Source organism: Chiloscyllium punctatum, chromosome 40 (genome assembly GCF_047496795.1).
Source record: "Chiloscyllium punctatum isolate Juve2018m chromosome 40, sChiPun1.3, whole genome shotgun sequence".
NCBI lineage: Eukaryota > Metazoa > Chordata > Chondrichthyes > Orectolobiformes > Hemiscylliidae > Chiloscyllium > Chiloscyllium punctatum.
Window position 1 is genome coordinate 21,828,892 of NC_092778.1, and position 22,656 is coordinate 21,851,547.

Here is a 22,656-nt window from a genome sequence, read left to right on the forward strand (position 1 = left end):
TAAAAGTGTCTGTACCTTGAGGTTATCCTCACTTTTACTCGTTGGAGTCGTACCTTGTACAAATGAAATGGTTGTGGCTGTTGAGGGCAATCATGTCAACTCTAGGTCATCTCCGCAGGAGACTCTCAGGGTAGTGCCCTCAGTCAAAACATCTTCTGCGCTTCCTCAATGACCTTCCTCCAGAATTAGGTCAGAATTAGGGATGAGAGACTTAACAAACAATCCAGGTCTTTTTCAATATATAATTCAGTAACTTCACACTGTAAACTTTTGCAATAAATTCTGTCCCTTAACATCTTATATTCCACAACCCCCTGATGAAGGAGCAGCACTCTGAAAGCTAGTGCTTCCAAATAAACCTGTTGGACTATAACCTGGTGTTGTGTGATTTTTAACTTTGTACACCCCAGTCCAACTCTGGCATACCTGAATCATAACTTTCACAACACATTTCCCATAGCAGGGAGACCAGAACTGAAGGCAGTATTCCAAAAGTGGCTGAAGTCAATATCCTATCCAATCAAGTTGCTGTGAGCACCTTCTTGTCCAATTGACAGCTCATTGGACACAAGTTGGCTAAAAATACTCGACTTTCTAATCAACCTGTGCAGAGACATTGTTACATGCTTTGGGGGGAGTGGGCTTAAATTCAGGCCTCCCGGATAAGTGGCAGGGACATCACCACTGTCTCAAGAACCCTCCAAGACCGGGCTTTTCCAGAGGGAGGCAGAAATGCTCATTAGTGTTGGTGAGGGAAGGAAATGGAGCTGACAACGAGCAAATAATGATCGATCCGCTCTGCAGTGCGACGTCATGTGTTAAAGCCAGTCAAATGATATTAGTTAAGACTAAGAGGCAGAGCTCGTGGTTGGTGTCTTCTTATAGCGATATATACACAGAGCTTTCTGTACAGCGCTCACGGACGGCGTATACTTGAGGTAACAGGGTACCTTGGTATCTCTACAATTCTCTCGTTACTTTATTGGGCTTGCCGAAGTGTGTTAATCGGTTTTTACTTTAAACTGAAAGTGTTAGGTGATAACTGTGTGTTAGAATCTGTTGCTCGATAATAGCTGATGTAGATCTCGTAAACATTCTGGGCTTTCCCTCCTGGTTCTCAAAATTAGGCAGTGTTGTATATGTTTAATACTGGTGGGGGTCGATTTTTGTTTTTGGGGGGGGGGTCGTCTGTATTTTAAGAGTCTTCTGGTAAGTAACTGATTCTTAGCTGATTGTTCACTACGTCGTATTTACTGGGCACCAGGATTTTAAAACTAGTTATTTTAAAGGGATAAAGTAAGTACATCTTTTTTTTTTACATAAGAAATGTTAGGTCACCACCTCTTACTATTTTTAAGGCTAACCACTACAATGATCTGGGAAAATCTAACTTAAGCGATATGACCCTTTTTCGGGAAGAATGTACAGATCTCTCCATTTACAGTTTCCTGTGGCATTGCTAAATAACCGCAGTAACTAACGTTTGAATTTTAAAATTAGCTTAATGAGTAATTTTAGCAAAGTATATTTGAACGAGTTGAAGTAAACATCGGTGTTCAAGTAGCAGGCAGTTTGTTGTGATTGGCGCGTAAACTGTGGGTGGGATTGTAAATAGGATTTTTTTTTAAGACTACAAGTGTAGCTGTTTAGCACTGAAATAGCCAGTGTTTAATTCAAACACTGAACGGGGGGGTCCGGAGTGATTTTGGATCTACAGGAAACTTGCAAGAAAATGGCGTTTTCTTTTTTTAAAAAAAAATCTGAAAAGTCTCGATTCAAAATACTAATTCTGCTTTCATGTCACAGCTGCTGCCAGATCTGCTGAGTTTTTCTAGTATTGGTTTGTTTTAGTACAATTTTTTTTTGCTACTTAACCCCTTTAATGGGTTAACAAGCTTATGTCTGTAGGGATCACTGGAATGGACATGGCCACTTAAGCAAATGGCTTTCATCAATTCTAGTGTCTAGCTGTGAATATGGGTCAATATTTGGAAAACAGTGCTACTTCTCCAGAGCATGGAGGCTTGTGGCTCTTATTGAAGGTAGTATCTGTGGACACTTGATGCATCTATCCACTGGGTAAGCCTTCAGAGCTGTGCATGTGGTATGGTTGGTGCGTGTGAGTGAAATTGTTTCACTTTGAAGTGTATGAAAAGATTGTGAACTGCAACTGTGTAAACTAGGCTCTTACTCAGGAGTTTAAAAATATATTGCTGGAAAAGCGCAGCAGGTCAGGCAGCATCAAAGGAGAATTGACGTTTCGGGCAGAAGCGGCTTCTGAAGAAGGGCTTATGCCCGAAATGTCGATTCTCCTTTTCCTTTGCTGCCTGACCTGCTGCACTTTTCCAGCAACACATCATTTTTTTTAAGCTCTAATCCCCCAGCATCTGCAGTCCTCACTTTTTCTCAGTTTTTCTTACTCAGGAAGTTGACTACTCTCTTCAGGAAACTAGATCTACCTTGACCAGTGTGATGGAGAAAAGTCACTACTTCTGACCAGATTCTGTTGTGAACTTTCTGGTTCATTGTATCTGGCCCTGAAGAGGGGTTACACCTGAAATGTCGACTTGTGCACCTCCTGATGCTGCCTGGCTTACTCTGTTCTTCCAGCCTCCTGACTGACTACTTTAGATTCCAGAATCTACAGTGTTTTTGTCTTTTCATTGTGTAACATAGGGTGAGAGGGGAAAGGTATAAAAGAGACATAAGGGGCAACTTTTTTTACACAGGGTGGTACGTGTATGGAATGAGCTGCTAGGGGAGGTGGTGGAGGCTGGTAAAATTCCAACATGTTAAAGGCCTCTGGATGGGTATATGAATAGGGAGGGTTTAGAAGGATATGGGCCGGGTGCTGGCAGGTGGGACTAGATTGGGTTGGGATATCTGGTCAGCATGGACGGGTTGGACCGAAGGGTCTGTTTCTGTGCTATACGTCTGAATCTAAATTACAGGTTACACCGAGAGGCTTTGGTTCTTTAGTTTCTCAAACAGATGTTGAGTCTTGTACCTTGAGATACTAAACTATTCTGTCCACAACTCTACTTTCTGTGGTTTCTGTTTACATGATCTGTAGTAGGTTTTTATACTGAACTAGTTTGTAGGACTGTAATCTTCAGATAAAGCCTGTCTAGAATGCTAAGTCAGACTTCGTTAACAGATAACAACATTTGGGTGTTTTTGTTCATGTATTGTTTGTGACCGCAGCACTTAGTGGATGATGTTTATGGCACACTCCAGTGTTAACCCTTCCAGACCCAAGAGATGAGAAACAGTGTACTTCAGTTATAGCTCCTGTATTGACCTTGATCACAAGATCAACATAACAAAGTTGAATTGAATAATTCAAGATGTCAAACTCCAGCAACCACTCAACTGTTTGTGCAAGTCTGAGTGCTGCACCTGACACCATGTGACCCATTATAGTGGCAGTCGTGCATGTTGTGTTAGTATCGCAAATTGCCCCAAGGTACTTTTCCAGCTGTGTTCCTCTTAACACTTGACCCTGAGCTAGAGCAGCTGACTAAGCTTGGTTAGAAAGGCAGGTTTTAAGGAGCTGAAGTCATAGTCACCAGTTGTGGAGTTTTTAACACTGGATGTTCTGAATGCCAGGATTGAAGCAGATTAGGGGTGGGGAGGAGAAAGTTGATTTAAGGATGAAATAATTAAAATGAAGATAATGTTCAGTCTGACAAGTAAGTTAGTGAGCACAGATAGTGTTTGACCAGCACTTGGTGTGAGCTCTTATGTGGGCAATAGTATGAAAAATGGTCAGTGCTGTGGTGATTTTAAGGATTTTGCAAATTTGAAACTTTAGAATTGTGCAATCACTTGATCGATGCTAGAAATCTGAATAGTGTGCTGGAGAAAATCTGCATGTCTGGTAGCATTTGTGGAGAAAGCAGAATTAATGTTTGAGTCCAGTGACCTGTCCTATTGGAATTGCATAACTTGCCTAGTTCAATAAATTGGATGAATGTGATTTTAATTGAACTGTGAAACAACAGGCTTAATGACAAATGGCCTAATCCTGATTGTCGGGTTCTGATTTGTTCATTAGTGACCGCAACATGGAAACAGGCCATTTGGCCCAACCAGTCCACACTAACCCTCCAAGTAATCCACCCAGACCCATTCCCTTACCCTATTATCCTATATTTACCCCCTGACTAATGCATCTAACCTACACATCCCTGAACACTGGGCAATTTAGCATGGCCAATTCAGCTACAATTCCTCTTTGGATTGTGGAGGAAACCAAATCATGGTATTTCATGTCCGTCGATACATCAAATGCTTTTAAGAAAGCTGCTACCATTAATTTTATGAATGCAATAAATTTCAGTCAAGTTTTGAGGCAAGGCTGATTTCCAGTTAAAACATGGCTATTCTGCAAATCGATTTCACGCTGCTTAACAAAAAACCTTTAAACTAAAACAATCTATGTGGGGTAGAAAACCATGGTTTTGGGGATGAATTTTCAGGCTGCCCAACTGAATTAAACGGAGGGGATCATAATTACAAAATGCCTCTTTTTTTATTATTGGGAAATCCTGCACTTCTTTTGAAGTGAAGACACTGCTTTGGCACTTGATGGCTCGGTGCCTTTTTTACACACTGAAACAGATCAATACTGTGACCGGTGCATGAAGAGTTGCTACATCACTTGATACAATTATGGCTGATCTCATCTCTGCCTCAGTCTGTTTCTCTAACTCTTCGACCCACTTACTAATTTTAAAAGTCTGTTGATTGCAAGTTTTGTTCAGTGCCCCAGCATCCAGCACGCTCTAGGGTAATGAACTCCATAGATTAATTTTTTTTTTGAGAACTAATTTTTCCTTTGCTTTGAATCTGCCGCCCCTTAGACTAACACTGATATCTTGTTCTGGATTACCCCAGAAGGGGAAAGATATCTGCCCCAAATCTATTGTCATTCCTACTAGCATCTTGCACGTGTGTCTTCACGTTAATCTAATTAACTTTTTTATCTGAACTGCCTTCAATGCAAATGCTCCTCTCCTTTTCTCGTAAGGGGACAAACTGCGCATGTACTCCAGAGAAAAGAAACCAGAGAGCTGGTCATCTCTGGAACTGCATTCAGTGTAATAACTCTTCAGACTTTTTTTTTCCCTGAAGTGCTTGGGGACTCTAGATTATAAAGTAGTTCAGGTTCCCTAGTTCTCTTGAATTGTGATCATTATTTTCAGGCAGGCTTTTTTCTTGAACCTGTTGGGAGCTTTCATCCAATATTAATAGTGCTTGAGGGAAATGTTTGTTTGGTGCTATTACTTCCAATGGGTTGGAGTGGATTCGCATTATTAATACCTCCAGATGGGAAGTCTCTTTTCTGTAGTCTTTACTACAGAGCAAACTATAAATTCAGCTTCAGAAATGTATATCAGTTGTCTGTAATTCCTAGCTCATTGGATAAAATCTGTTGTGCAATATGCCACTGCACAAATTGCAATTGGTTCACTTCAATAGATGGTTAACAGTGGATTAAATTACACTTTTTTTAAAAAAAAAAAAAAATTCCCTTGCTGCAAATATTCAAGTTACCAGCTCATTTAGTTGAACTCTGTATTGCACTCTACCAATGGTCTTTATTAGAATTGATATCTGTATAGAGTCAGATGTACAGCACGGAAACAAATCCTTCGGTCCAACTTGTCCATGCTGACCAGATATCCCAACCCAATCTCGTCCCATTTGCTAGCACTTGGTCTATATCCTTACAAACCCTTCTAAATTGTATACTCCTCATGCCTTTTTAAATGTTGCAATTGTACTCTCCTCCATCACTTCCTGTGGCAGCTCATTCCATACACATACCATCCTCCTGTGGAAAAGGTTGTCCCTTAGGTTTAGGGTGAGAAAAATTTATGCCCTCTAGTTCTGGTGTCATTGTCCTCACTTTGTTTATTTATTCTATTCATGCCCCTCATAAACTTGTAAGCCTCTAGGAGGTCACCCCCTCCAGGGAAAACAGCCCCAGCCTATTCAGCCTCTCCCTATCGCTCAAACCCTCCAACCCTAACAACATCCTTCTAAATCTGTTCTGAACCCTTTCAAATTTCACTACATCCTTCCAATAGGAAGGAGACCAGAATTGCATGCAATGTTCCAATAGTGGCCTAACCAATGTCCTATAACAGCTGACACATGACCTCCCAACTTCTGTACTCCATACTCTGACCAATAAAGGAAAGCATACCAAACACCTTCACTATCCTATCTACCTGTGACTTTACTTTTAAGAAACTATGAACCTGTACTCCAAGGTCTTTATTCAGCAACACTCACTAGAACCTTACCATTAAGTGTAGAAGTCCCTCTAAGATTTGATTTCCCAAAATGCAGCACCCCTCGCTTATCTGAATTAAACTCCATCTGCCACTCCTCAGCCCATTGGCCCATCTGATCAAGATCTTGTAATCGGAGGTAACCTTCTTCACTGTCCACTACACCTTTTTTAATTTTGGTGTCATCTGCAAACTTCCTAACTATACCTCTTAAGCTCACATCCAAATCACTTATTTAAATGAGAAGTAGTGGACCCAACACCGATCCTTGTGGCACTCCACTGGTCACAGGCCTCCAGTCTGAAAAGCTTCTGATTCGGATCCAATTTCACACTAAATCGGTCACTTGGCAGAAAACGAGCTTGGTTTTTTTATCTGCAGGATATCCGTCTCATGGTGGTTTGGGAAATGTTGACCAATACTGTTAGTTTCAAACTTCAGGACCCTTCCAATTATGGAGTGAAAGAAGAGTACATGTATTTGTGCACGGACTTTCATGACCAAGTCGTACCAAAGCTATTCCAGTCAGTGAGCTACTTTTTTTGAGATGCAGTCAGTGTTGTAGGTAATAGTCCATCTTTGCAGCATGAAATGGCCTCTGATGCAGAGGTCCTCTGAGCTCACCCATTTTTTTTAACTTCAATGTAAGGGCAAGTGAAGCTTGCCATGTCATTTTTTTGTATGGGTCAAAGATGTTTTGAGGTTTCTGCTCCCTCTGGAGTAGTTGTTGACATTTTAAACCCCTAAGCAGAAAGTGAGGACTGCAGATACTGGATTAGATTCTAGTGTTGCTGGAAAAGCCGAGCAGGAGAATTGATCTTTTGGGCAAGAGCCTTTCCTCAGGAATGAGGGACAGAATATTGAACCCATCATCTCCCCTTGAAGTGGAGGTGTTGCCACTCCAGCCTGGCAGTGGCTCTGATCACCTTTTTTCAATACCTGCTGATCACCACCTCACTGTCCCCTGCAGGCTATCGGGCATCTGGATTAGTAGCAGCCTTCAATAGCTTACTTAATATTTTCAATTAATTCGAGCAACTTTCTTCCTCTTAGTGTCTCATTTTGTAAATTGAAAGTTCTGAACCTGCTGGAAATGGTGGGGACACTTTTTTTTTGTATTGACTCCAGGGAGTAGGATATTAGGTTTATATTAGTGTGGAAACAGGCCCTTTGGCTCAATAAGTCCACACCAACCTGCCAAAGTGCAACCCACCCAGAACCATTCCCCTACATAGACCCCTTCACATAACATATGGGCAATTTAGCATGGCCAATTCACCTAACCTGCACACTTTTTTTTTTGTTTTGGATTGTGGGAGGAGGAAACCCATGCAGACACAGGGAGAATGTGTGCAAATGCCACACAGTTGCCTGAGGTGGGAATTGAACCCAGGTCTCTGGTGCTGTGAGGCAGCATTGCTAACCACTGCCACTGTGCTGCCCACATGATCCATTGAAAAGAATGGGAAGTATTGTAGTGCATTATACCCAATTATTTGTTATACCTTTGCCTCAGCTCAAACACAAGGGTTCCCTTTCTTAAAATCTCCTCATCTCCAGCTACTTCTGCATATTACTTCTGCCCTTTTGGTTGGTACTGATGCTCTCATCCTGAGCATGATGGACATTTTATCCGTAACACTCTAGTTTTTGTATGTTTGCATACTTTTAATGGTGTAATGCTGTATTGGTGCTACTAGGCAGGCTAATGTTCTGGGACATTGGATTCAAAATATCTCAAACAGGTGGTAAAATTTGAATTAATTGATCTTCTTGAAGTTGAGCTATGTTCCTGGAATGGGCTCTTCTGCCCACAATACTGTACTGAACATGAAACAAAGTTAAACTAATCTCTCTTCTGCTGAGCTATGGTCCATATCCCTACATTCCTTGTTTTGTCATGCGCTTCTCTAAAAGCCCCTTGAATATCCCATCATATCTGCATAATACCATGAGATTTCGATTTTAAAAAAGCTCAGGTTTTTTTTAAGGGAAGGAAATCTTTTTGCTTTGCCTGCCTGATCTGTCCACATGACTCCAGACAGAGCATTCAGGCTTTTGAATGCTCTCAAGCCTAGCAAACTATTCTAGCTGTATCAAACTATGAAGCCTTGGGGGGTGGGGGAGAGCTGAGCATTGACCAAGATACTGGAAACAATAGAAAATCAGTTCTACAAAGTCAACCGTCCCAATGAAAATTCTGCTGTCAGAATATGACCATTCCTGGGCATCTCCTCATCCTATACCTTGGAGAGACCCATGGCAGTGGTGGCTGCACAACATTGACCGGACCCCACTAACTCAGATGTTTGATCAAACATAAATGTGGACATATCTTGCCTGCCTATCAATGCAGTCTCTCAATGACCATATTGGATGGAATGACTACTGCACAATCCTTGAAGATGCAACCCCATCATCACACTTTGAGGATGACAACTTGTGGTACTACCAAGTGCTCGATGTAACTGAACAGATTTCTCAACCTGCTTGGTATCTGTGAGCTATTGTGGGTTGCCACCCCCAATAGCAACATTGTATTCAACCTTCTAACCTGGCACACTCGGCCAATAGGTCAAGCTGAGTGACCAATCTTCATTCAAAGAACACCATAAGTGGGCTTACCAGGAGCAGTGCCAGGCATACTAAGTTGAGTTTTGAATTTTCAGTACAGCATTAAATATGCTAAGCAGCATGTGATAGCGCTCAACAATTCCTGCAGCCAACAGACCTCTGCAGTATGCCACGCACTACATTGTGGTGGTGAGCAGTTCGATAACTGGCTGCATGTAGCTCCTCAAATCCCATGTAGTCCAGCACGGTGTGAACTTTACAACTAAAACTTCTCACCCAGAAGTATTGACTAGATGCTGTCAGGAGGTTCCTGGTATCATGCAAGACCTACAATGGTTCAGGGAGGCAGCAAATGCTTAGCTGCTGATCTTTCTCTTTTTCGGGCCTATTGGCAAACCCAGTTTAAACATAAATCTGGATAGTGCATGCTTGACTTTTGATTACTGATTTGTCGTAAGTCTTTAAAATCTTGGTTTTGTAATCCTAACTGGGTGATATTGCAAAACTCCAAACTACTTGGTTTGTCCCTGCACCCCTGTTTCATTTGAATATGTAGCTGTCGAATGGTGAGCAAACATTAGCCATTGTTTTTCGTTATGAGATTCATGACTGGCCTTGGCAACATGTTAATGTGTTAGAAATTGACATAATGTCTTCTGAGCATGAACAATGGCTTTTTGGCTCTGTTCCAAAGTGCTGGAGAAACTGAGCAGGCCTGGCAGGAAGTTAATATGGAGTCCAGTGACCTTTTTACAGAACTAAAAGCTACTGTGAAAGTAGACAGATTGAACAACCCATTCCAAACAGGAGGGTAATGAGAATTGGAATGAGTTGAGGTAAAACCACTTTACTGCTGCAGAATGTTTCTGCAGACTTGATCATTTGATCAGTGAAAAATGGCAATTCGTGATGGAGGCAAGTTGAGCAAAGACTGAGGTTTTGATTTTCATGTAAATGAGAAACTTGTGATTTGAAGAGAAATTAAGTAAACAAAGGGGAAGGAAGCCTAGTGACTGCTAGGCAACTTTTGAGTGAAAATGAAGGTTTCAGTAAGTAGCTGAAAAAGTGTTAAAAGTGGAGTGTCTGCTCTAAGTAAATCGTTACGACTGTTCTAATCTAGCAAATTATATAATTTGCCATTTGTAATCTTTTTTAAACAAATTTAAAGACCCACCAAGTGTCCCTATCGGACACTACTTCTGGGTGGGGGCCGTACTACTAAAATAGTCTTCTCTACCCTATCTAACCAGAAAGTAAGGTTTCCTTTAATCAAAACAAAAGTAACTCTTTATTTTAAAAATGGCTCCTTTGACTCCACCCCCACTAACACTTTTTTTTGGTGTAGGGACAAAAGGGTTGAATTTAAAAATAAACTTTACTCCAGCTCATTCAAAAGTTTTTAAAAAACTTTTTTTGGGGGAAAAATCAAATCCCCTTTTCTCTGTCCCCATTGAAGGCTCCTGGGAGAGACAGCAAGGGTTTCAAAATCAACAGAAGTTTCTCTACTCTTAGAAATAAAATCTCCCTCCCTTCAACCCCATCAGGTGCACTGGGATGGTATAGGCTTTAAATAAAAAGCTCCCTTTTGGCTCTTACAAAGACTTCACACTCCATTTAAAAGAGAATTTAAAGCGGCCCTATTTCTGAACACAGAACCGAATAAACAAACTTTAAGTCAAACTTAAACAACACAATAAAATTGCCATCTTCCTGATGACCTTTTCCTTACCATTTCCAGAATGGAGTATTCAAAACCTGCATTGAGTGCTGTGGTTTAGTCACTTAATGTTCTTCCTGTTTTCATGACCTCTCATTCAAAAGTCTGAGGATTTGAAAACAGGTTTTTGTTTTTTTGCTTTAGAACTAATAAAGACATTTTTAATTTGTTAGCTTTTTTTTGGCTAATGCTCGTTTGTCTGGCAGTCTACAAGATGTCACTTTTTATTGTAAGCTTTGTTTAACAAAATGTTCAACCCAGGCAATATTTTGAAGGCAGAAGGAAGTTGAAGCAAACTGTAGGAATTAGTCTTAAAACCTAATGCATTAGGTGTGAAATTTAACTAAACCTCTGAATTTTAAAAAAAAAAGTTATTCTTATCTGAACTCCGTGTGCAATTCAAAAATAAGCTGGTGCTTTTGGTACTATTCTTAATCTTTTTTACAAATGCACTCTAGCAAGTAGTTCAGTTAAAGCCCATTCTCAGATTAATTGTTTTCATACAGTACTGTATTCTTAAAGGAAGGAAATCATGTGGTGGTAGAGGTTTACTGGTTTTAAAAAATATAAGGGCCATCTTATATCTGGAAGCATTATGACCAGAGTTACCCCCTCCCTTTTGTGAAGGCAGAGGATATTTTGTTCATTCTAGTCACTTCATGGTCCAACTGAAATGTTCACTAAGGCCTCTTGTATTGATGTGGTATTGTCCTTACCTATGGACTGGAGGTCTAGGTTCAAGTTCCACATCTTTGAGCAGGTTGATCTAGAAAGTATCTCTAGAAGAAGAGTCTGCGTAGCTTCAAAGTGCTTCTGTTTTCCTGGTTCAACATCACAAAACTGGGTTGTAGGACCATACCATAAACTGGATCAGTGACCAAATGATTTAAATGCTTTGGGGCCTTTTTTCAACAACTGATTATCTGCACCTTTGATAAATGCACTGCAGTTGCTGCTTTTTTTTAGTCTTAAAGAATAAAACTAGCACATTGAGATGAGTCATGAAATCACTTTGTGGGTGTGAATGTCCACTGTTGTCCGAAGTCTGTGTGCTCCCTATCTCTAACTAGGTCTTTTCAAGTCATTTGTAACAATTTGTTTTTTCCTCTCTATTTGTATCTGTGCATGCTACGTTCTTTCAACATAGCTTATGTGCCATAATGAAGACTTGGCCATTCTAGAGTTGAGACTGATGTCTCCTGTTAGTCACATGAATGATTTGGATTAGATTCTCCACTGTGTGGAAACAGGCCCTTCGGCCTAACAAGTCCACACTGCTCCTCAATGTGCAAACTCCACGCGGACAGGTGGGAATCGAACCCAAGACCCTAGTGCTGTGAGGCAGCAGGGCTACTGATGAGCCACTGTGCTGTCTAGGCATGGTTAATTCCTGAATTGCACAAATCTCCTTGTACCTCAGTACTGCCTAAACCCTTTGCTCAAACTACTTGAATTGAGCACTTTTTTTTAGCATCAGTGATCTGGCATCCAGAATAGCAGGTTTTCAACATTCCATTGGGATCTGGGTTCAATCCTGGCAACTGTCCATGTGGAGTCTCTCTCTACCTTTTTTTTTTCCCCTTCCCCCTCACTGTTCAGGGATATGTAGGTTGAGTGCATTGGCCAAGGGAAATGTAAAGGGTAGAAGAATGGGTCTGGGTGGGCTAATTTTCAGAGGGTTGGTGTGGACTTGTTGGGCCAAAATGGCCTGTTTCTACACCAGAGGGATTCTATTGTGGTCTTTCTTTTCCATCATGATGATTTTTAAAATTCTGGTGTGGCATGATGGCCACAGGATTTCAATTTTTCCTTGGGAATATTGATCTGACCATTTATATCGACAGTTTGTCTAATCCATTCAATCAAGAGTAACTTTTCGTGGTACAAATTTTTCTGATATGTCATTGGCAAGTTAAAGGTTGGATACCTGCTTGAAATGTGCCCTGACTCATTCTTAAAATAGAATGTCTCATAAATAGATTTTATATTAACCAGTAATTGCCTATCTGGAATTTTGGAAGGCTTGTTGCCATACAGTCAGACATGGGAGGGGCAGTGGGGGAAATGACACTTTTTTTTTTTTCTCTCACTCTCTCATCTTGGCAGTTCTACGATGTAGATATCTACACTTTTTTTAAACTGAACAATCTAGCAATGCATTCTTTTTAAACTTATGATCCTTTTGTGTGGAGGGGGAAGGACGTGGTTACCATCTTGTGACAGCAGCCTGCCACAAAAATGGCCAGTCTTGAAAGATAATGGTGATTCATAGCAGTGATGTCTGTAATCTGACCATTGTATTTCAAAAGATGGTAGAATGAAACTGAGTCCTGAAGCAACACCATCTTCCTGTATCTAGTTTAGTTTCCAGAAGTGAAATAAGGTCTCTTAATTTTTAATGTAACAATTGTGGGAAGTTGGTTTGAATCATGCAGACTAAAGGGTCACTTGACTTGAAATGTCAACTGATTTATCCCTCATGCTGGAGAAACTCAGCAGCAACTTCTGTGTTTGAATCAGGTTTTCTTGGGTGTGCTGTGGAATGGGCAGGGTTGAGTGCAGGATGGAGTAAAGCCCCCTGAGCCTAAACTCCCTTTTATTTCCTCTCTGGCATGTGTTTTTTTTTCTGGTCAGGCTCTAATCTCCCATCCTAAACCTGTTCCTCTTAGTGGTTTAGTGGCAACTGATAGAAGAAATCTTGCCATTCCAGAAGCTGACTTTACACTTTTTCTTTTTTAACAAATGACTTGGGCTAAACTGTGCTGCTCTGTGGCCTAGATGAGGGGATAACCTTGAACTGAGGAAAGGAGTATTCCTTTTTAATCCTTATTCCTCTGATTAGACTTGCAGCCCACAGCTACTACCTGTTTTTTCATGTTTGTATTTAATTGCTTCGAAGTAGTAACTGGTTTCCTCCTGTATTTCTCTTAAGAGACTTCAAAGAAACTTTGAATTGCTTGTCATGTGAAGTTAAAAATCACATACTCCAGGTTTATTTGGAAGCGATTGTGGAGAATAAGATTGTAAGACACAGACTTTATGGCAAAAGTTCTTAGTGTGATGTAGCTGAAATTTTTGTCTATTGAAAAAGACCTAATTGTTTAAGTCTCATCTATTTAGAATGACCGTGTTGGTTTCAGTTATTACGTAAAGCACAAGACTTTTTAAAAAAAACTACATGGGCATATGGTTCAGGATAGGTTTCTGAATCTTGTGCAAGGGACCATGAACTGCCGTCCGTGGAGAAGGTCCATTGGATCCTCCAGTTGCAGGGAACTGGGAAGTGCCTAATCCTCTGTGGAAACAGCCAGGTCAGGTATGCTTATATTGGCTTGCCATCCACCACTTTTTTTCAAAATATACTTTTCATAACTGCTTTAGTGATCAGTTCTGTATAGTCACATGAAGAAATGAACATTGTGTGACTCTATCCAGGCAACAACCTGGAAGGCATCTCTTACTTGTAAAAGATTATAATTGGATGCATTTGAGGAGCCAGGAGGATCCAATAACTGAACAGACCCCCTGTTTTTAACTTTGACAGAAAGACCTTAGATGGTGGTCTTTCCTCACTCTGCTTTGGTGGTAGCTGCCCCCAAGTTTTATTGCATCCCTCAGCATGTAGTCCTGGACCTTGGATTGTGCCAGTCCCCAACAGTCGGTCAGGGTCAACTCCTTGTATTGGTCTGACCGAAACTTGGTCTTCCAAAGAGCCTTTTGCTGAGTTGCACCTCCCCAGGCGTTTGTTTGTCTCTCTACATCTGGGGGAGCAGATTTAGAATATAGTGCTGCTCAAGATAAACCTCCAACCACTCTTCCTCCACACTTCCTTTGCAAAGGCACATTCAGTATTCTTGCTTGTGGGGCCGGGAGGGCCATGGGAATCCAGGGGATGTTCATGAGTTGCTTCTAACCTGTAAACAAAGTGGCCAAAGTAAATGTTTTTCTTTTTGGAAAATGACTGGGAAAGTAGTAATAGGAAGGGGGAAAAAAGGCAATGTTGAATAAATATCCTATAGTTTTCATGGTCAATGCTAACAGCATTCCAAAATAACTTTAAAGGGCCTGAAAGGACAATAGAAATAAAGGCAAGTATTGTTACTAATAGCCTAAAGCTTGAAATCTGGTGGGTTGCATCTGAATATTTGAAGAAAATAGCTGGAGGTTATGGGTATGTATCAGTAATTTTTTTTTCAAGTATCCTTGAATTTGGGCAATGTGCCAGAGGATTAGGAGATCTGCCAATGTAATACATTTTTAAGCTGGGAAGGAGAAAGGTCATCTATTGGGAAACTTGTATTCTAAAGAATACATGAACAGTAATTAAAATGCACAATTTGAATTGAGCAGAATCAGCATGGTTTGATAAAGGGAAATCATGTAGACACTTGTCTATCCTGCTCAATACTTTAAACAAAAGAGAATTGGTAGATGTGATGGAATATGTTTGCACTTCCAGAAGGGCTTAAGGTACTGCATATAAGGCTACTTGACTACCCATGGTGTTGGGGGATAGCATGTGGAAAGAGTTTTTTGGCTAATGTGATAAAGGGCTTTTTTTTTTGGATGGCAATCTGTGACTAATGGTATGCCACAGGAATTTGTGCTGGGGCCACAAGTCATTACAATATAATAATGACATCATGAGGGAAAATGAACATTGTTGCCAAATTTACTAATGATCCCAAAGAGTTAGACAAGTTTGTGAGGACTCTGCAGATGGATTTAGACCAGTTGCATGGGCAAGAACTGGGCAGATGGTTTGCACCTCCTTTTGGTGGGAAGAATAGGTGAATATTTTAATGGAGAAAGCTACGGCATAGGGATTGAAGAATCAGTGTGCACCTCTCCAAGCTAGCATCCAAGTTCAGGGTATTGGGAAGGCAATACAATGTTGGGCTTCATTCCAAAAGAAATGGAGTATTTTTTAACAATAGGGAGTGTTATTAGATAGTACAAAAGCATAAGTGAATCTAATGGCTTTGGAGGCATTTCATACCCAGATCAACTTAGAACTTGATTTGAGGTTGGGTATGAGGGTCTGTACAAGAATCCTGACAGGGTAGATGCAGAGGTTTTTCTCTCGTGGAAGTATCAGTGACCAGAGGCATACTTTATTAATCATGCAGTAAAGTACTGCTAGTATTTATTGCCAACCCCAGAGGGCAGCTAAGTCGTTGTCGCTTCCTCCCCTTCCTGTGGAATTTGTCTACTTAGGGGGTTTGGGGGTCATTGAATATATTCAAAGGCTGAGGGAAGTTGTTCTTCAGTAATTTTGAGGATAATTGGGATAAGACAAGAAGTCAACTCCAGTCCATATTTGTATAGTGGAGCAGACTTGATGGACTGAATAGTCTACTGCTAATGGTCATGTCAAATATGATCCTGATGGATAAATGGTTCTGGAGTCACTTGAATGACACAAAGACTTGAAGTTGGTTTATGCAAGTTAGATCTTTTTTTTTGGAATTGAGATTTGTAGCTCTTGTTCTAGTACTGAAGTTGCTAATCTTGGGTGAAATTACTTATGGCAAGACAACACTACTCCTTTTTAGTCAGGAGTATTTCAACAGTTAAAGATCTCACTAGCAGGTTATAGTCCAAAAAGATTTAATTGGAAGCACTCACTTTTAGAGCGATGTTCCTTCCACAGGTGGTTGTGGAGTACACTATTGTAAGACACCAATTTTATAGCAAAAGGTTTTTATAGTGTAATGTAACTGAAATTTATAAATTGAAAAATACCTTGATTTGTTTCAGGCTCTCGTGTGTTAGAATGACCATGTTAGTTGCACTACTTCAATATGTAAATCAAACTTTTTAAAAAAAAAGTTACATTCTCAGGTTAACTTTAACAATTGGTGTCAGTCCAGATAATGTGGTGGTGTTAGCCGCCCCCCTCCCCGCCCCGTGCTGTTGTCTGTGCCATAATGTTTGGACTGTCTCTAATCTTAAGAGTTAAGAGTCTTGCATGCAGTTTGAGTAAAGTACACCATGTGGTGAATTTGTACTTGCAGCATTGCATAAACTGCATGAATCCATTGTTTGTAATCTTAAAAAAAAAATCTAAACATTATGGCACAGACCAACAACAGAAAACAGGGCTAACACCTTTAACACTATCTGGGCTGATACCAATTGTTAAAATCAACTAGGCAAAATTTGAGGACTGCAGATGCTGGAAAAGCACAACAGGAGAAAGTAGCAAAGTGAACAATAAGTGAATGGGGGGTGGGGATGGAAGATAGTTGAGAGGGAAGGGTGGAGTGGATAGGTGGGAAGGGAGATAGGACAGCCATGAGGATGGTGCTGAGCTGGCAGGTGGGGGAGGGGCAATGAGGAAACTAGTGAAATCCACATTGATGCCATGGGAGAACCAAACAATATTTAAAGTGTGATCTCGCAATGGCTCTGGAGTTGCAGCATACCTTGTAGCTCTTAAACTCAATCCCTTGCTAGCAAAAGCCAATGCACCATATGTCACCTTAACTCTATCAATGTGGGTGGCAACTTTTGGGGGAATCTTTTGGATATGGATTCAAAGATGCCTCTGTTCCTCCATACTATTGCCAAGAATCCTACCTTTACTCCTGTAACATGCAGTCCAATTTGACCTTCCAAAATGAATGACTTCATACTTTTCCAGGTTGAACTCCATCCGGCACTTCTCAACCCAGTTCTGTGTCCTGGCAATGTCTTAGCGCAACCTACAGCGGCCCTCCACATTATCCACAACTCCCCAACATTCATGTCGTAGGCAAACTTACTAATGCACCCTTTCACTTCATCCAAGTAACTTAAATCATTAAAGAGCAAAGGTGCCAGAACCAATCCCTGTGGAACACCACTGTCACCGAGCTCCAGGCTGAATATTTTCCATCTACTACCACCACCCTCTCTTCTATCAGCTAGCCAATTCTATATAAAGCAGTGCTCAAAGCACAGCAGGTCAGGCAGCATCTGAGGACCAGGAAAGGTAATGTATTAGGCAAAAGCCCTTTTTTTTTTTTTTCCCCCTGATGAAGGGCTCTTGCCCAAAAGTCACTTTTTCTGCTCCTTGGATGCTTCCTGATCTGTTGTGCTTTTCCAGCATCACTAATCTTTAATCTCCAACTTCTGCAGTACTCTACTTCTGCCTGGCCAATTCTGTATCCAGACAGCAGGTTTCCTTACTTTCTAAATGAACCTAATGTGGGGAACCTTACAAATGCCTTGCTAAAATCCCCATACACCACATCCACTGCTCAACCACCTTCAAGTTTTATCACATCCTCAAGATTTCAGTAAAGTTTGTGTGGTGTGACCTGCCTCCCCTCAAAGCTGTGCTGACTTCTTATCAAACTATGGCTTGTCAGTAATCCAATCTTAACTTGGAATCCTCCAACAGCTTTTTGCCCACTATAGATGTAAGACCGCTGCCTGACCACCTCTTCCTTGTTGTTGAATAATGGATTAACAATTGCTACCCTCCATCTTCTGGTACTACTCCAGAAGACAGGATGCAAAGATCAATTGCCAAAGGTGCAGCAATCTCTTCCTCCTTCCTGTAGTAATCTAGGGTATCTCCCAGCTAGCCCAAGGGACTTATCCTTTATGTTTGTCAATTTTCAGCGCATCTTTCCGAGAATCAACCTGTTCTAGCATATCAGTCTGTTTTCACACTGTCCTCAAACATCAAAGTCTATTTAGTGAACTATTGAAACCAAGTATTAATTGAAGGACCTCCCTACTTCCTCTGACGCCAGGTGCAAGTTCCTTCCTATCCCTGGATGGCTCTGCCATTCTCTTGTTCCTCCAGTGTGGAATGCCTCCGGGTTTTCCTCATCCTTCCTGCTAAGGCTTGATGTCCCCTTGTAGCTCTGTCTTGGTTACCTTTGTAACTCTCTCTAAAGCCCTGTCTGATCCTTGCCACCTCAACCTTAAGCTTGCTGCTTCCTCTTGACTAGATGGTCCACATCCCTTGTCACCCAAGGTTCTTTCAACCTATCATCCCTTTCTTGCCTCCGTGCTAGACAGGCTTGTCTTACTATCAGCAAATGCTTCCAAAGCAATCTCTGCATTTCCCTGATAATGTCTGTTCTCCATTTAGGTGCCCCAGTTCCTGTGTAATAGCTTTTATAATTCCCCTTTTCTCCCTTTTTTTTTTACTTGTAGTAAAGGTCATGGAGTTTTGATCGCAATCGCCAAAACGCACTCCGATCTGACACCTGGCCTGGTTAATTGCCAAGCACCAAATCCAAAATGGCCTCCCCTGTAGTCAGCCTTTCTATAGTCAGGACCCCTGGACACCCTGACAAAGTCATTAGTTTAACCACTCCACTCAAAATAGATCTTGTACTAAGTTTAAGAACCACAGACTAGCTGTTTCCTGTTACTTTTGCAAGAAGAGGTTTAAAATCAACACATCAAACATACTGACTTTGCTAGGAAGATTTTGGGTTTTTTCTAATCAATGTAGAGTGGGAGCTCTGTCCTGGGTAGACTTCAGTTAGACTAGGAGGACAATGGCCGTTCTACTTAGTATCTCCTCTCTCTTGTCTGATGAAGCTTTAAAATTGAGGCATGGAAGGTTTTGAGTAATATGATGTGAACATTTGAACTCTTTTAAAATTTCACTTTGGATGAAAACTACTTCTTTGCCAAAAAAATGCAACAACATTGACTTATCTCAACTTAGTTTCTTCCTTTGCTTAGTACTTTCTAAGTTTCAGGCAGCTCTTGCAACAGATGAAGTTTGTTAACTGGCCTGATCACCAAGGGAGCAGATGCCTTCGTATTGCTAACTTTTTGAAGAACAAACTGGCTTTGCATTTCACGCCTCTAAGTCACAAGACACCAGTTTTAAATACTTTTTTTTTCTCCCTGCTAAGGATGTTTTATTAACATTTTGGTGCACACAGGCTTGCTTTTCTGCAATGTCAAAGACAGGAGTGCTGATAGAATTCCTTGGACCAGTAGCCTATCTAGATAAGATTCCTAGGGTACCCCTGTATGTTACCACCAGGTTCAAATTTTTTAAACGAGTGGTCTGGAGAAATTGCCAAACACTTTTTTTAGATTTCCAGCAAATATGGTTATGGTAACTGGTCCAGTTGGATTTGTCATCTGTGCCCTGTATGTAGTTGGGCAATGCTCAATTGCTGAGATACCTCAGTAGCTGTAATGAAATGTTTTAGCTGTGTGCTAGAGTGCAAATCTTCTGTATTGTTGCCACTATTTTGGGGGATGCTGTGATCTGTGGTATTTGTGCCTGCAGCCATTTCAATTCCAGTGAACTGGTTGAAGACTGATATCTGGGGATCCCTGGAGGAGGTTGTGATGGATCATCTAAGCACTTCTACCTGAAGACTGCAATTAATTCCGCCTTTGTCGTTGAGTCATTGGACTCTTTGATCATGAATGAGCTATTTGTGCAGTCAGTCGGATGTGTAGCACAGAAACCAGCCCTTCAGTCCAATATAATCTAGTCCCACTTTTTAAATGTTGAAATTGTGTACCCTTGTCTGCAGTGAGTTCTTAATTGACCCTCTGTGGTTGGATGTGGCATGACTGCAGAGCTTGGATCTGATTTTGGTTGGCTGTGGAATCACTTGGCTCTGTTTACTGTTCATGCTTATGGCATGAAAGTAGTCCTGTTTTGTAGCTTCACTGGGTTAAAACTTGTTTTTAAGGCATGCCTGGTGCTGCTTGTGGCAGGCTTTCCTGCACATTAACTAACTGAATCAGTTGTTTTTTTTTAAATCCACCCCCTCCGCTTGATGGTGGATTTTGGATTGTGCTGGAGTACAAATATGCTGATCATCCAGTGAATTCCCTAAATTGAGTTGCTAGTTTTAGTCTGTCTTGTTAAGCACATGACAGGGGCTGGTGTTGGACTGGGTTGGGCAAAGCTTTCTTGAAGAATCCCAAAACCTGCTGGACTATAACCTGGTTTATTTGGAAGTACTAGCTTTTGAGTGCTGCTCCTTCAGAAGTAGGCTCTGCAAGGTACACTTCCAAATAAACCTGTTGGACTCTAACCTGGTGTCATGATTTTAACTTGTTTCAGCATAGTGGTAGAATGCCCTCCATTGTGTTGTGGCACTCGTCTATTTTTTAAATTATTTATTGACTTTGTGCTTTTTAAATTTAAATTAGTCTAGCAGTATAAATCTGAACTTGTAGCAAGCTATTACAAAAAAGATGCATGGTTTCACTTCCTCAAGGTGATTTCAAAATGGGAGTGGGCTGTCTATAGGATATAGCTGTTTCCTGTTTCCCTCTTAAAATTGTCAATCCTATGAATTCTGCAGGTCAGTATCAATGCTTCACAATGTTACAGAAGCTGTAAACAAGTGTCATGTTTAAATGCTCTAGTACTAGTGAAATTGCCTATGTGCTCAACTCACCACTAAATCATTGTAACAAGATTATAAATAGGATTCTTCAGGTTTTTAAAACTTGTATCTTGTACACTTCATCAGATACTCTTAACTTATTTATTGTCCAATATCTGGTTTAAAGGAAAATAGTAAGTAGATGCCTGGCAAACTCTTACTTGTACACTCTAATGGATTGTATGTATTGAAGGAACTAGATATGTAAACATGACCTGCTGCAATATTCCTGACTTGGTGACTGTTTATGGCCTTTTTAGACTATCTCAAATCCTCCACTCCCATCGAGGTGGTGTTCTTAACAACCGCTATGGCCATTCTTGTAGGCAATTTGCATACTATGTCTCTAACTTTTTTCTTTGAAGATTTTTTTTGAAGTGGTGTCTTAATAATGGTATGGGAAGCAAAGTTTTCTGGGGGTGGGCGGAGGGGGCTTCTACTTGGTTCCATCTTTAGGTTAAACATCAAGTATTCCACATCCTTTCCATTTCCCACTTCCCCAGCACGTAAGTGCTGACTGGGGTTATGTCTGGTCACTCCATTGTATATTTTCCTGAAGGTTTGGGGGCTGTGATCAGATGCTTGTATGAATAGGAAGGCTTATGGGGATATGGGACTAGGCCAGATTGGGATGTCTAGTCAGTGCAGACAAGTTGGATTGAAAGGTCTTTTTTTTTTCCTGTGCTGGACACCTGTCGCTCTTTGATGCTGGCACTTAAGAGATGGTTATAGTCCTGTGTACACAACCTACTATATTTGTACATTTGTGTGGAAGGCTAATAGTCTAAAAATCTTATCTTAGAATCTCTAGTGTGTGGAAGCGGGCCCTTTGGTCCAACAAGTCCACACCAACCCTCTGAATATTCCACCCAAGCCCATTCCCCCATATACTTAGCCCTGAATAATGCACCTAACCCAAAATCCCTGAACATTCAGGCAATTTAGCATTGCCAATTCACCTAACCTGCACAGCTTGAATTGTGGGAGGAAACCAGGGCACCCAGAGGAAATCCACACAGACCAGAAAGATGTACACCACTGAAACAGACCCTTTTTTTGTCCAACCTCTTCATGCTGATCAGATATCTTAAATTAATCTAGTCCCACTTATCAGCACTTGGCCCATATCCCCCTCAAATCTTTCCTATTCATATACCCATCCAGATGCCTTTTTTAAATGCTGTAATTATACCAGCCTCCACTTCCCCTGGCAGCTCATTCCATACAGGTACCACCCTCTGCATGGAAAAAGTTGACTCCTTGAGTCCCTTTTTTTTTCAAATAATTTCCCTTCTCACCTTTTGTTAACCTCTCTATAACATGGAGGAGCCAGTGTTTGGACTGGGGTGGATGAAGTTTTCAAAAATCTCTCTATGCCAGGTTATAGTCAAATAGGTTTATTTGGAAGCACTGGTTTTCAGTACTGTTCCTTCAAGTAGCTGTGGAGCAGGATCATGAGACTTCCTCCTAAGGAATTTTTGAGGGAGAGGTGCGCACACTGCAGATGGTGAAAACCTTATCTCTCTGACTGGAAAGGAGTTCTAGGATTTACATTAATGAACCAAAACCTCCAACTTTTTTAAAAAGACGTTAGATTTAACAGCAGTCTAGGTTTGTTCAATATATTATTTCAGTTACATGACATTGTCATCATCTTCTGCTATAAATTCTGTGTCTTATGGTCTTG

The 22,656-nt window shown here is 40.9% G+C and overlaps 1 protein-coding gene across 3 annotated transcripts in view; it reads left to right on the forward strand.

Annotated features, from left to right (window-relative positions):
- Positions 1–705: 705 nt before the first annotated feature.
- LOC140464424 (lipopolysaccharide-induced tumor necrosis factor-alpha factor homolog) overlaps positions 706–22,656 on the forward strand; it is a 33,560-nt gene continuing 11,609 nt past the window's right edge. For 2 of the 3 annotated variants that reach the window (XR_011954924.1, XM_072559459.1), the window contains exon 1: positions 706–938. The gene's annotated coding sequence lies outside the window, so the exon portion shown is untranslated. Of the gene's footprint in view, positions 939–1,145; positions 1,210–22,656 lie in introns of those variants that run through there. The other variant, XM_072559462.1, reaches the window with a different exon arrangement.